The sequence below is a fragment of the Echinops telfairi genome, unplaced genomic scaffold (assembly GCF_000313985.2).
Source record: "Echinops telfairi isolate 266 unplaced genomic scaffold, ASM31398v2 ScPeMD7_655;HRSCAF=1070, whole genome shotgun sequence".
NCBI lineage: Eukaryota > Metazoa > Chordata > Mammalia > Afrosoricida > Tenrecidae > Echinops > Echinops telfairi.
In genome coordinates this window covers 12,704,544-12,717,547 of record NW_022104553.1, presented here as the reverse complement: position 1 = coordinate 12,717,547, position 13,004 = coordinate 12,704,544, and positions in this window count along the sequence as shown.

The window sequence follows — 13,004 nt, the reverse complement described above, 5'->3', positions numbered from 1 at the left end:
CCCCCTCCCGTTGTTCTGTCCCGTTCCAACCTGCTGTGCGCGGGTCGGCTCCCCACAGACTGGAAGGGAAGATTTTCTTCTAAGCACTGCGGTCTCTCCTCCTGTCCCCATCTTCACCCAAGTGCCAAACCGTGCCCCACCTCCAGGGGCTCTGGCTCCCTGGCTCCCCGCCTCCTGCCTGCCTGCCTTCTCGCCCCTGCTTCCCACCCACGTTCATCTCAACGGCCTTTGTTTTCCTTCCCCAGCAGCAGCAGCAGCAGCTGCGGAGCCAGGAGCCACCTGACCACCCGTGGGCACAGGTGCCTAGGGCTCCAACCCAGGACCAGCGCTGCCTCGGGCAGCTCTGCAGCCTTTTTTTGCTTTGTTTTGAGGGCCCAGGAGGAGAAAGCCGCCCAATCCACCAGGGAGAATGACTTCTTTCTCTCAAGGTGGGCCCTGCCATTCCAGCCATTCCAGAATCAGAAGCGGAGTGGCCCACCTTCTAGGGGGTGGGGGCCCAGCCTCTCAGGCCTTTGAGCAAAGTCAAAGGTCCCAGGAGCATTGGGCCTTGTAGTGTTCCTAGGAGTGAGAGGGAGCTATCAATCAATGGCCTGCTGGCTCTTGGTGGGCACGGGGCGCCTTCCCCCATACCCATCGCCCACGAAGACCGGGGCTCTCCAGACAAACGACAGCATGGAGCTCCCTCGGAAAGGCAGCCTAATGGAAGAGGGGGGTCAGGTGTAGAGGTGGGAGGAAAGACAGCCTCCTTGAGTGGAGACCCTCTGATGGAAACTCAGGCCCATATGGGCCCGCCCTCTCTCCCCTCCAGGCCCTTGCCCCTAGACCTCTTCCCTGCCCGGCACGTCCAGTCGCCTGAAGGACAGGAAGAAGCCATCAGAGGGACTTCCGGGCCAAACGGAGGAACCTGCTCTTCTCTTCCGATGGCACTTCCCTCGGACCCTCTCCGCCCCCTCACCTGGGGTCCTCTCTCCTTCTCTCAGGAACAGGTCCGTCGACCATCTGTCAACAACCTGTCGGGTTCCTCCTGATTGAAGCCCTCACATTCCTGCCGCTATGATCCGTTCTTGGGGCTCCTTTCAGCCCTTCTCGTTTCTCCCCACTTTCATATGATTGGATGAAGGTCCAAATCTGGCGCTGAAGAGCACCAAGAAGGGCACCCCATGGCTGCTGATGTCTGAGGAGAGGCTTGCCCTTCTCCTTGCCCCTCGGCGCCCCCCCTTAGAGACCCCAGCTGTGAGGGAGGTGGGCAGGATCTGGCGGAGGAAGCGGAACAAGGCGCCTGGCTCCCTCCCTGTTGCCAGTTTCTCACCTCGCCCCTAGGGGCTATTCTCAGACACGGCCCCCCTCTTACAACTCTCTAAAAACAGAGCTGGCTCTCCCCTCTCCCCGCGCCCACCCAGCCCAGCCCCAAGTACACCAAACGCTAGGGCCCTCCAGGTCAATGCCATCGTCCTCCTGGCCCACTTGCCTTATCCTCTTGGACATCTTAGTTCTACCCTCTGACCCGCCCTCTTCCGCCTGGATCCTCACCTGTCCCTGTCCTATGCCCTCTTCTTCCCATCTTCATCTATCAACAACCCAATGGGCTCCCGCCTCCACCTCCGAAGAAAGACTTCAAAGAGAGCCTGACACATAGTAGGTGCTCAATAAATATTTGTTGAATGAACGACTGGAAAGCGCTGCCTTCGGATTCACCCGCTTTGGCCTCCGTGTCTCCATCGCCGTTCCAACCACCTGCATCGTGCTCCAACAGCCCCTAGGAAACCTTGACTCGCCCCTTCCTATTCTGCAGCCTCATCCCAAGGTGCACTCTTGACCCTTGACAGCCTCAAAGGCACCCCGAAGTGCCCTTCTCTGGAAATGCTTCCTGATAGCACACCCCTCCCGCCGACCTGGATCTCTGTTTTATCATGAGTAGCTTCTCTCTTCCTCGGGACACCCCTTGGGAGCCCTTGATGGCAGCTCTGCCTCGCCACCCCCAACGCTGGCATTTTCTCTGACCGTGCACGTCGCCACACACGCATGACGAGCCAGCTGCCAGCTCGCCGATGTTACTCACCGGGTCAGCTTACTGACCTCAGTGGGCCCCTTGCCCTCCCCTAACTTTAGCCTCTCTCTCAAACACTGGTCTCCGTTCCTAAGCTCTCGCCTTTACGGCTGATAAATAGAACAAAAAATCAGGCATGAACTCCCTTTCTCCTGGCTCCTCCCCTTCCCTGGAATAGGCTTCTTCTCACCCTTGGCAGGCAGATTCCTCCATCTGGGCCTGGGGTCCTGCCAGCTTTCTCTGCTCGCACCATCCTAACCGTCCCCCAGTGGCCCTCTCCCTCCCTGAAACCTCGACCTTATTAAATCACACTTGACCGCCCAAGCCCCCTCCCCTCAGCCACCAACATGCTTGCCTCTCTAAATGGAAACCTTCCCTCTGCCATGCCTCTTCTGTAAAGCTCACACCCTCTTCCACAGTGACCATCACCAGAGAACTTCTAGAAGAATCTCCAAGGCCTGTGGACCACCAACTAGCCACCCCCCACCCCCCCACCCCCACCCCAGTCACTCCGCCAGGGTCAGTGGCCTCCGGGCCCCCCCACCCCCTTTACTGCCCCATCCGACCGACCGCTCTGTCATCTCCTTTCTAGGAGTGGAAACAGGCTTATTTGAATACCCCCCCACCACCAAAAAAAGCGTCTCCCTTGGAACCCTGAAGCCCATTGGCCAGAGCCAATACTGGTGAAGGGGACCATGGCTCCCTCCTTCCAGGCGTTGTTTCTGGGCGTGGGCACCGAGGCTTTGTGGTTCTGTGGCTGGTTCAATAGCACGATGGCACTCCTCTCGCACACCTTGTTCTGTGGCTCTTGCTTCCTTGCACCTATTGCACCCCAGCACACCTAGCCCCACATGCTCTTTCATAAGGCTGCGCTGTCTGCCGATATGGAGATGGACTATGGATTGAAGCCACTCCCCCTCCCAAGCACCACTCCGGCCCGTTTCCAAATGTTTAGCATTGCCATGCTGCCACAACTCCTGGCGTGTCTACTGCCTCCTGACCTTCGGTATTCCTGTTGGAGAGAGTCGCAAAGTGGAAGCCTACCCTGCCTTACTTCATAACACCCCCCACCGCCTTATTTTATAATGCCGCCCCCCCCCCTTATGTTCTAATGCAATATTTGAGACCGCAAATGGCCCGCCCACCATCACCGTTTCTTCTTCCCGGAGTCCGCAGCCCCGCTCCGGATGGAATTTGAACCCACAGACCTAACCGCTCCCTTCTTGTAGCTTCGTACCTCTTTCTCAAACCTCCACCCACCGCCTACCCTCCAACACAGGTGCACCTTCCTCTCTGTCTGGAATGCCTGTTCCTGAATTTTAAAAAGAGTCTGCACCTTCACCCTTTGAGCCGTCTCACACCTTGTCTTTATGAGACTGAACCACAGGCAGGTCTTCAGTCTAGTTTCCTGTGTAGCTCCAGACCCCTCCCCTTCCATGTGTCCCGCGTAGCGGGGCAGCCAAGCAATTCAAACAAATCGCCCAGTGAACGTGGCCTACATTCCTAAGTGTGAGGAAAAGAAGAACTCAGAGTGGGCCCCACCTTCATTCATACACACGACAAATATTTATTGAGACCCTACAACGTGCCACAGAGTTCCCAGAAGGGCAGCTGGGGACATGAAGGGCCGTGGAGGGAGAGAGACGTCAAATAGCCACACAAGTGCACGCTGCGATGCAGAGGAAGAGTTGTGGGCGGCTCTCTCTGACTGCTGCTGGCCTGGGGGGCTCAGGGAAGACACCCCACCCGTCCCACCCCTCTGGGGAAATGACATCAGCCCTGAGGGCTGAAAGGTGGGCAAGGGTTCAGAGATGAAGCCCGTAGAAGAAGGTCTCTTCATGTTGGGACAGAAGAGAGCCGGGCGTTATTTTCTAAGAACGTCCAGAAGGAGGGAAGGAAGGAAGGAAGGAAGGAAGGAAGGAAGGAAGGAAGGAAGGAAGGAAGGAAGGAAGGAAGGCGTTCCATACTTCATCAGAGGCCTGGGACACCTGGGAGGACAGGCAGCCAGTTGGAGAGAGAAGATTCTTGTGTTGAGATTCCTGCTCTTGACCTTGCCTGCCTCTCTATCCATCGGGAAGGAGAAGAAAAGTAATCACTCATTTCCCCCTCACCCACTAGCCCCCCTCAGACCCGAGAACCTCCGGGTTATGATATACTGATCAGTGAGGGGAGCTGCTAGGAGCAGAGGCAGGCTTTCAACCGACTCTTGGTTTAGGATCCGGGTTCCAGCCCCATGTCTGCCTGGATCGGGGCAGCACCCTTCCCCTGGGCTGGGCCCTCCGCAGGGTTGCTGCTCAGCCATCTGATAAGATTAGCAGCAGCTGGCCCCACAAGCAACCGGAGGGGGACTTGGTTGCTGGCCGATCTAACTCTTCCGCTCCGCCTCCAGAGACCCTGCCCCGCCCACCCTCTGGTGGGTTTGCACCAGGTGATTCCTTCTCAATGGGTGCATTTAGAGGGCTTTTGCTTTTCTATTCAAAGGTGTCCTTAGCTCTTGGAGTCTGGGGGATAAGAGATACTGGAATCTGGAGAGGTCGCAGTGAGGGGCTCCCAGCAAAGGAAAGCGCTCTTTCCACGCCTCCCCTGGAGGGAGGCTCCCCCCTTTCCCACCACCGAGCTGAGCCGTCACACTCCACTCCACCAGAGGTTCAAAATAACAAGCATGGTTCTTTCCCTCTTAACACCAGGTCAAGTCTATGTCCAGTGGCTGACGCTGCAGCCTCTCAACCCACACAAGAAATGTCAAAGTCCAGCCTGCTTTCCTGGCCAACCTCTTTTGTCTGCGGCCTGTGGCTCAAGGCTTGTGGACTTACAGTAGCCCCAAAATGAGGCCAACTAATGTTTACACACACACCACCTCATTCGACCAGCAGTTTGGCAAGCACTGTAGCCCATCATTGATGTCTCTTAAATCCACCCCCAAGTCCATCCACACTGATTACCAGCCACTAAACCTCAGGAGTACAAGGGCTAGGTCTCTAACTCTGAACGGGGAGTACAGAGAAGAATCCCCAGGAGGGAGGCCCACCTGTTTGGGACACTGGCTCATCCGATGGATTTTCATTCTGGAAGTGTGGAGTAAGAGGCCCACAGATCTTTCCCTTCTCTGTCCGATAGACCTCCACCTAGTTCTATCCCATTTCAAAGACACCCCCCCCTCCCCTGCCCCCATTCCTCCCCCTTAAGAAGGGAAATGCCTCTGGCAATTACAGTATTGAGAGATTCTGAAACAAAGAAGCAAGTCAAGCCTTGTCGGAGGATAAAGGCTTTCAGGAATTAAATGCTTGGTAAATTCATGGAGAAAACAGTGGGTGGGTAATTTCTGGGCTCCTCCTTTAGACCAGTTCTCCCTCACTTCCTCTTTGGCTCTGCCAGCCAGCGTTGATTCCCAGCCCGGGCTGGTTTCCGGCGTAGAGCCCACCCATGCCAACAGGCCAATGGAGCACGTACCCCGAGACCTCCATCCGCTACAGAACTGTGGGAACCCGTCGCTGCATGGAGGAAGGCAGGGGCAGTGCCTGCTGCTGGGTCAGGGGCCCGGCCACCCCGCCCCCACCCCAGCTCTTCTCCAGCCCTCTAGAGACGCTTCCCAGAATGGATGGAGAGTGGCCACCAGGGGGCACAATCAAGTACTTTTCCTGCCCCCCACCCCCCACCCCCAAAAAATCATCTCAATTCCCAGTTAGTCTCAAGGGGCTGCCAACTATTCATCCCGAGAAGCTGGGCTGGCCGATTCTCCGCGGCCAGCTTGGTGCTCGCGGCTGTCCCCACTCCATGGAAAACAGGACCGTGTCAGGCCCAACGGAGAGAAGGCAGGCAGCCAACCACCTGGCCCCGGAGGGTCAGTACACAGCCCCCTTGGTGGGCCCCTAGACACCCTGCTCTCCTTCCTAAGTTGACCGCAAGGCTGCCGCTGCTCAAGAGGCCCAAACTCGATCAGGGACATCAGACTCCTATAAGCCACAAGGGAGGAGGCTCCTCAGGAGGGGACTGGACAGGGCCTTTCCCGTCCCTGACACCTGACTTCCGCCCATTACTAGAGGTGGGCGGGGGAGCGGGGGGAAGATGGCGTCCCTCTGGGCAGGCTCAGGGAATGCTGGGTGCGGGGTGTGACTTTTCCCCATCCCTAGTCGATGCCTGAGCAAACAGCCGTCTAGGTACTGGGGTTGGCTACTGGCCACTGTTTGGGGTTCTGGGCAAGCTTGGAACCCCTGGTCATAGCCGTGGGCAGGGCCAGCTGTGCGCGAGGGGCTGTCTCTAGGGGTGTCGCTGTGCTGAGGGTGGGAGGTGGGGGGCTGGCTGTCCCACTGCCTGCCTGCCGGGACTGAGAGAGTGGTGCAGGCAGGTCTTACCTGTTGGGGGGGGTGGGGGGGTTTCTGTGTGCCTTTCTTGGCAAACAGGTCTCACATGTATTTTTTAAGCTGCCATCCCCTCCTCCCGAGACTTCTCATTAATATCTACTCTGCGAATTATTGGGAACAGATGTTAAGAGTTTAAAGAGGATGGAGTCGAGATCCTTTGCTAATCTATTTATTTTTAACAGGTTTACATACTCACTACAAACTCGAGTGGAGATTTCCCAGCCAGGGAAGCCTGGCCTCCACACACCCCGAGCTCCTGACTGCTCTTCTGTGCCAACGCTATTCTGCCAAGGTGCCTCAGACTGGGACAGACTTGTCAACACCTGCACCACCCCCACCCCTACCCCGCACACTTTCTGCTCCACCCAGAAAAGGCAAACATCAGTCCTTGGGTGGGTGGGTTGCTCAGTGAGAGCTGGTCAGGCCTGGGTGGTTCCGAGCCAAGTTCACTCAAGCCAGGTCATGACAACCTTCCTAGGGTCAAGAAGATGACCAAAAAAAAATCTATGTGTGCAAAGACTGTAGTAGGCCTAAATTCTCCCAGGCTACCATTCTCTCCCCACAATGGCTCTTCTCCCTGGAAAAGCCGGGGGCTTTGGGGAATCTAGCCCTAAAGCCACAGCGACAGCGACCTTGAAAACTCAGGAGCAGGTCTGCCAAGTGCTGGAGTTTCAAAGGTCAGAGGGGTCCAGCAAGTAAAGTTTTTGCCCTCTCCACGAATTCCTCGTCTCAGATTCTGCCACTCCTGCGTCCCAACATTAGCGCCCTATCAAGGTGACAAAGGGAAGTGCAAGCTTGAGCTCTGGAACCTTCTCCGGTGCTGCCCTTTCCAGCTCCCACCTCACAGCTCCCCCCCACAGGCACACACTGAGCCTGGGGATCCCCAAGCCCACCTTGGGTTTCATCAGCCACAAGATAACGCCCTCTAGGCTCTGACACGAAGGTGGTCTAAACAGCAGACTGAGGGGGCCTGAGGAAAGCTCAGCCAGGGCGGAGTGACCTGCCTCTTTGCCCTACTACTCAGCTTTCTGTGCCCCCAACACTCATGCTTCCTATGAGCATGACTCAGCTGTCTTCCCAATACATATGCTTCCTATGAGCATGACTCAGCTTTGTCTTCCCAATACATATGCTTCCTATGAGCATGACTCAGCTTTGTCTTCCCAACACTCATGCTTCCTATGACCATGACTCAGCTTTCTGTCTCCCCAATACTCGTGCTTCCTTCCTATGACCATGACTCAGCCTTCTGTCTCCCCAATACTCGTGCTTCCTTCCTATGAGCATGACTCAGCTTTCTGTCTCCCCAACACTCATACTTCCTATGACCATGACTCAGCTTTCTGTCTCAACACTCATACTTCCTATGACCATGACTCAGCGTTTTGTCTCCCCAATACTCGTGCTTCCTATGAGCATGATTCAGCTTTGTCTCCTCAACACTCATACTTCCTATGAGCATGCCCAGAATTCTGATGGGTCTTTTGTCTCGGATCTGGGAGTATCTCCTGAGCATGTTTGAGGCATTGGGGATGACCCAGAAGGGTTGCTTTTGTTTATCTAAGAGCACCCCACCCCCAGCCCTCAAAGGGGTATCATTATCCCTGGACCACTTTTTAGGTGCTTTTTAGCACTGTAGGCCCATCTCCCAGCTCGATATTCTATTTAAAGATAGTTATTCAAGGAAGAACATTTTGGCATAACTGGAGATAGGGGGGGCAGGGGGTGTTAGTAGAAGTGCCTTGTGTAAGACCAGGTGTCTTGGGCTCTGAAGGGCCACGTAAGGGCCATACAAACAAGGAGTAATACATTTCAAGTAGTTTCCTCTAATGCCTTCTGACTTGGCGCTGGGCTAAGGCACCCACGTGTACTTTTGCCTCCCCAAAGGGTGGCTCATGATTCTGGAAATTGAAGTGAGATCCCGCCTTTTTCCCAGGTGTGTGTGTGTGTTGGGGTGGGGGTGGGCTCTGCCTCTGGCTAAAGTCCAGAATAAACCTAAACTATGACCCCTCAGCCATATTTGGCAGTGGTCACTCACTACCTGCAGAGGCCCCTGTGAAATCAATTCATGTTCCTGTAAGCTCCTCCCCAGGGCCTCCTGTGGAGAACGAACATCATTCTGAAATGGGTCATGCGCCCCCCACCCCCTGCACCCCTGCCTGCTCTTCTTTGAGAGAGAGCTCCCCCACTTCAGGGGGCAAACCGGGGAGCAATCCGCCTGTGTGCTCATGCGTCCACGGAGAACTGTGAGGAGGAGCAGCGAGCCAGCTCACCTCCAAATTGTCTGGAAAGCATTCCTATGGACGTGAGTTTGCTGATCTCTTAGCTCGTAAAGCCACTGCAGCATGCCACAGGAAGGCCCTGTTGTTCTACTGGCATCGTGACATCGTCTCGGGTCCCTTGTGGGAGACCCATGCCCTGCAGCTTCATGGCCAGAGACTCTGCCACCGTCAGTGGAAACAAGTCCAAGGGCAGGCCAGCCCAGCCCAGCCCGGGGGAGGTGGGCCCTGGAAGCTAAGAGGCTCAAGGCCCCGGCAAGTGGGCAGAGCCTTCGCTTCTTCCCAAACGCTGGGCTCTGGGGTGCTGTGGAGGCCACTGGGGCTGCATGCCCCCTGAACCACAGCCTCAAAGGTCAACGCTAATTCCTTTGGCCCAGGCAACCGTGCTCATGGTTCCTTGGCTCCTGACCTTTGAGCAAAGGGTCCCGCTGGCATGCAGGCCAGTGCAGAAGGCGGCCCCTGGGTGAAGTGGAGTTACTGCCATGGCCCAAGAGATCACCCAGCCCCACACCCTGGAATCCTTCATGGGAGGCTGGAAAGAAACACCGGACGTAGGAGGCACACACAAGTTCATAAAAAGGGTGACCAAATGGGGCCTGCTCAGTTCCCCAGCCCCTTGCCACCACCCCACTGCTGCCATGGGTTTTCTAGGGGTGCCTGTCAAGATCCAGGAAGTGTGTGTACTGCCCGCCCATCCCAACCACGTCAGTTCAATATCAGGAGCTGCTTGGGGGGGGGGGCGGGGGGTGGTCAGGGGAGGTTGGTTAATGTGGCCTTCCTTGCCCTGAGGAGCCTGCCCTTCGTTGGGAAATCTGATGGCTGTAAGGGAATAGATGGCGCTACCTTGGCGACCTGGCACTTAGCCACCTACCACCACCCGGGCAAAACAATGAAGCACAGCTGAGTTCTAGGCCCGCCAGCCTCCCGGATCACAAGAGGTTAAGGGCACACCTGGTCTCAGGCTGTGTTTTCTCCCCCTCCCCCTCTCTGCTTGTCCCCCTGGGAGGCTTGTCAAGAGTTTCTCGTCCTCTGGAGTTTTGACGAGGTCTACCCGGTCTTTTTCCTCCAGATACAGCCTCAGATACAAAATCTTAGCTCCCGTCTAGAACTGACTTCTCTCAGCAACGGGGTAAGCCCCAAACTCATGTTGCAGTCGCCAGTCCCTTGTGTCTTGTCTCTTTGGTTTGTTACAATAAAACCCCCAGGGGACACGCTTCCTTTCGCTGTCTATAATCAAGCATTTAAAACAGACTCCTTACATTTTAAACCAGCTCAGTACATTGGGCCTTGGCCTGGCTAGTCTTGTGTGCTTGGGGATGGGTTTGTAGAGTACTGGTCATCAGGTGGCATTGCTGTGAGACGCATAGGCCAAATACAATGAAGGTAACAGCGTAAACATCACCACCTAGGATCTACTTGGACAAAAATTCCTGCATATTTGAGCATCAATTATCCCAGGTGCCAGCTGGTTGGCTTTGTGCAAGTAGCTTAATTAATTAGACATTTGTCAGGGTGCTAATATTTGCAACAGCAGGACAGGTTCTGCGAAGACCTTGCCCTTGGTGACCGCCTTTGGCTCTCCACCGGGTCTCTTTCTCTGCACTGGTGAGTGTGAAGGCAAGTCATGATCCTTCAAAAGTGTTAGGGATCTACCCTAGGATGAGAGAAGCTTGGGAAGGTCACAATGGAACAACTAAGGCAGGGCTGTCCGTGCCCACGACCGGCCAGTGAGCCTAGGGAACCCAGAACACTTGAACTCAAAGACTCCAAAGGTTTTCCGGTGCTTTGAATTAATCTGTGAAGAATCCTTTACCCCACCCCCCATACTACACACACAGGGGAAAGGGTTTTTCTCCCGTTCTGCTGCTAAAGATTCATGGTCAGGAAATCCCACTGAGGATTGTGATAGATGAGACCCCGCTTGCTGGGTGGCTTCCTTAAGTCCCCCCGCCCCCCTTCTCCTTTCAACCCTTTCGGTCCTTTACCTTATGACACCTTTCTGAATAACCCTGGCGGGCACCTTCGTGCCCCCCCTAAAGCTTGGCAGCATTATCAGCTGATTCCCAAGCCTATCTGTGATGAGCTGATTTGCTCTATAAAGATGCGCTCTGGCCCAGTCCCTGGGTCACGTGGGGGCACTTCATGCCAGCAGAATGCCCCCAGCACCAGCCAGCTCACCGTCCAGGAACAAGACTGTAGGCCACCGTTGAACTGACCCTTGTCAAGGGTGTAACTTGGCCGAGACCCCCGGGCACCCTGTGTCTCCCCCCATACCATCTTTGGACCTTTCTGGTCTGGGCCTGGTTGCTTGTCTTTCATTGGGAGCCCAATATCCTCCCCCAGCTAATGCGCACCCCCTTCTAAAGCGGCGCCTACACTCTGATGGCTGCAGGGTCTGTGTTTTGTTCAAACGCCCCCCTGCCGCTCGCTTTGCGACCGTCGTGGAACCCAGGCTAGCAGCTGTGGCAAAGCAGAAGCCCACCGCAGCCCCCAAGAAAGCGCCCTTTCGGCCCCTCTCCTCCTTCCTCCCGCGTCCCCATCTATGGAGCATCTGCTGGCCGAGGCCCGTGATTCTCCGCAGGACGGGAGAAGGGGCGGCTTGAGAACCCCTAAAGTCGCGTGGCAGGTTCCAGGCAACCGTTAGGAGTGGCCGTTGCTCCGAGGCGGGTGCCCGGCCCTGGCGCTGGAGGGGTGGGGCGAGCCGGTGCTCCGCCCCCCGCCCGCCCCCAACGGACGCCCGTGGGGCGAGGCATAGGGCCCGAGCAAGCCCGACCCCAAGGTCCTGCCCTGTGGTCAGCCGGAGCGGCCCTCCCTGCACCTGCGAAAGTTCTCGGCTGGAGCGGAACATTTCGCTCAGCGTCACTGGCTGGAGGCCCAGTTAATTCAGACACCATGTCCCGCCGCGGGGACTTGAGGGGGAGTGGACACATCTGCCCAAAGTGGGCGTAGCGTGAACGAGCGACAGAGGAGTAGGCTGGACCCAAACTCACTGCCCTCGAATAGGTGCTGGCCCATGTGGATAGCAGCCCAACTCCTCACCACTACACCACCAGGGATCCTCTAGGCTGGACCCTAGACCTGCTATTTTCACCTTAGCCACTTGGGACTACCTGGAAGATTCGAGGGCCTTGAAGCCCACCTCCTCCCCACACACTCTGATTCCTCTCTACCTGCATGGAAGCAGAGGATCTTGGTTGTCTCCTGTAAAGTGTTTTGAGGCCCCAGGAGTTGCTCCCCCACTTTAACGAGTGGGTGTGCTCACTTCCTTCATATACCATTCCAGATAATGTGGATCCATTGAGGGCTTTCAGGAGCGCCCCCCTTCTGCACTGCACGTGGGCCTGGCTCTGAGGAGACAGGGCCCGAGCTGAGAAAAGAGGTGAACAACGCCCTCCTTTTCGGTCAGATGTGCTTAAGAAGCTGGAGCGAAGTGGAAGTTAATAAACCACACATGGCTGCCATGCTTGCCTCGCCTCCCCCTCTTGAATCATTCCTTTGCAATAACTGAAGAGCTTTTTTAAAATAAAAACTGTAACGCCGAACTGGCTTTCTCTTAGGGGCAAGCAAAAGATGGCATCAGACACGATGCTGCTAAGGGAGAGCGGAGGAGCCCTGGCGGGGTCGTGGTTACGTGTTGGGCTGCGATCCTCATGGTCTGTAGTTCAAAACCACCAGCCGCTGCTCCTCGGGAGACAGACTGGGCTTTCTACTCCTGCCGACAGTGACAGCCTCGGAAACCCCCAGGGGGACGCTCTGAGTCAGTGTTGACTGGATGGCAGAAAGTTTGGAGTCTGGTGATGTTCCATGAAGATCGAGCATTATAAGCCATCCATGTTTTCATTGGTGACCCCGGTTCAAGCTACTTGGAAAACTCCCTCCTCGCCTTCCACCCCCACCCCCATCAAATCCACCTGACTATTCTTCTCCCCGCAAAGTCATGGTAAATTGTGAGGGAATTCAATTCATCCAGAAAGTGGGAAGGCGAGGCTGGAGTGGCCTGGTGGGGAAGGGGGGAGAGGCTGGCTGAAAGTTTTCAATGCATGCTTGGACTTTCCAGTAGCAATGTTGAGAGACTCACCTGTAAATGCAATGTGGGTTGTGATGGTTTGAAGGACAGGGAGTCCTTGAAAAATGTAAAGAAAACCAGGTGGCTACATCTTCCCTCTGTCAACAGAGGGGACGAATAGGTTAACATGGCCCGTGTCAGAGGCCAGAGGGCTGGTACCCCACTGGACCAGGGAAGGCACCTCATCCCATGCCGGAGACCAGCTCCGGCGTGTTCCTCACAGAAAGCTGAAGTTGAGTGAGTGGTCTTGA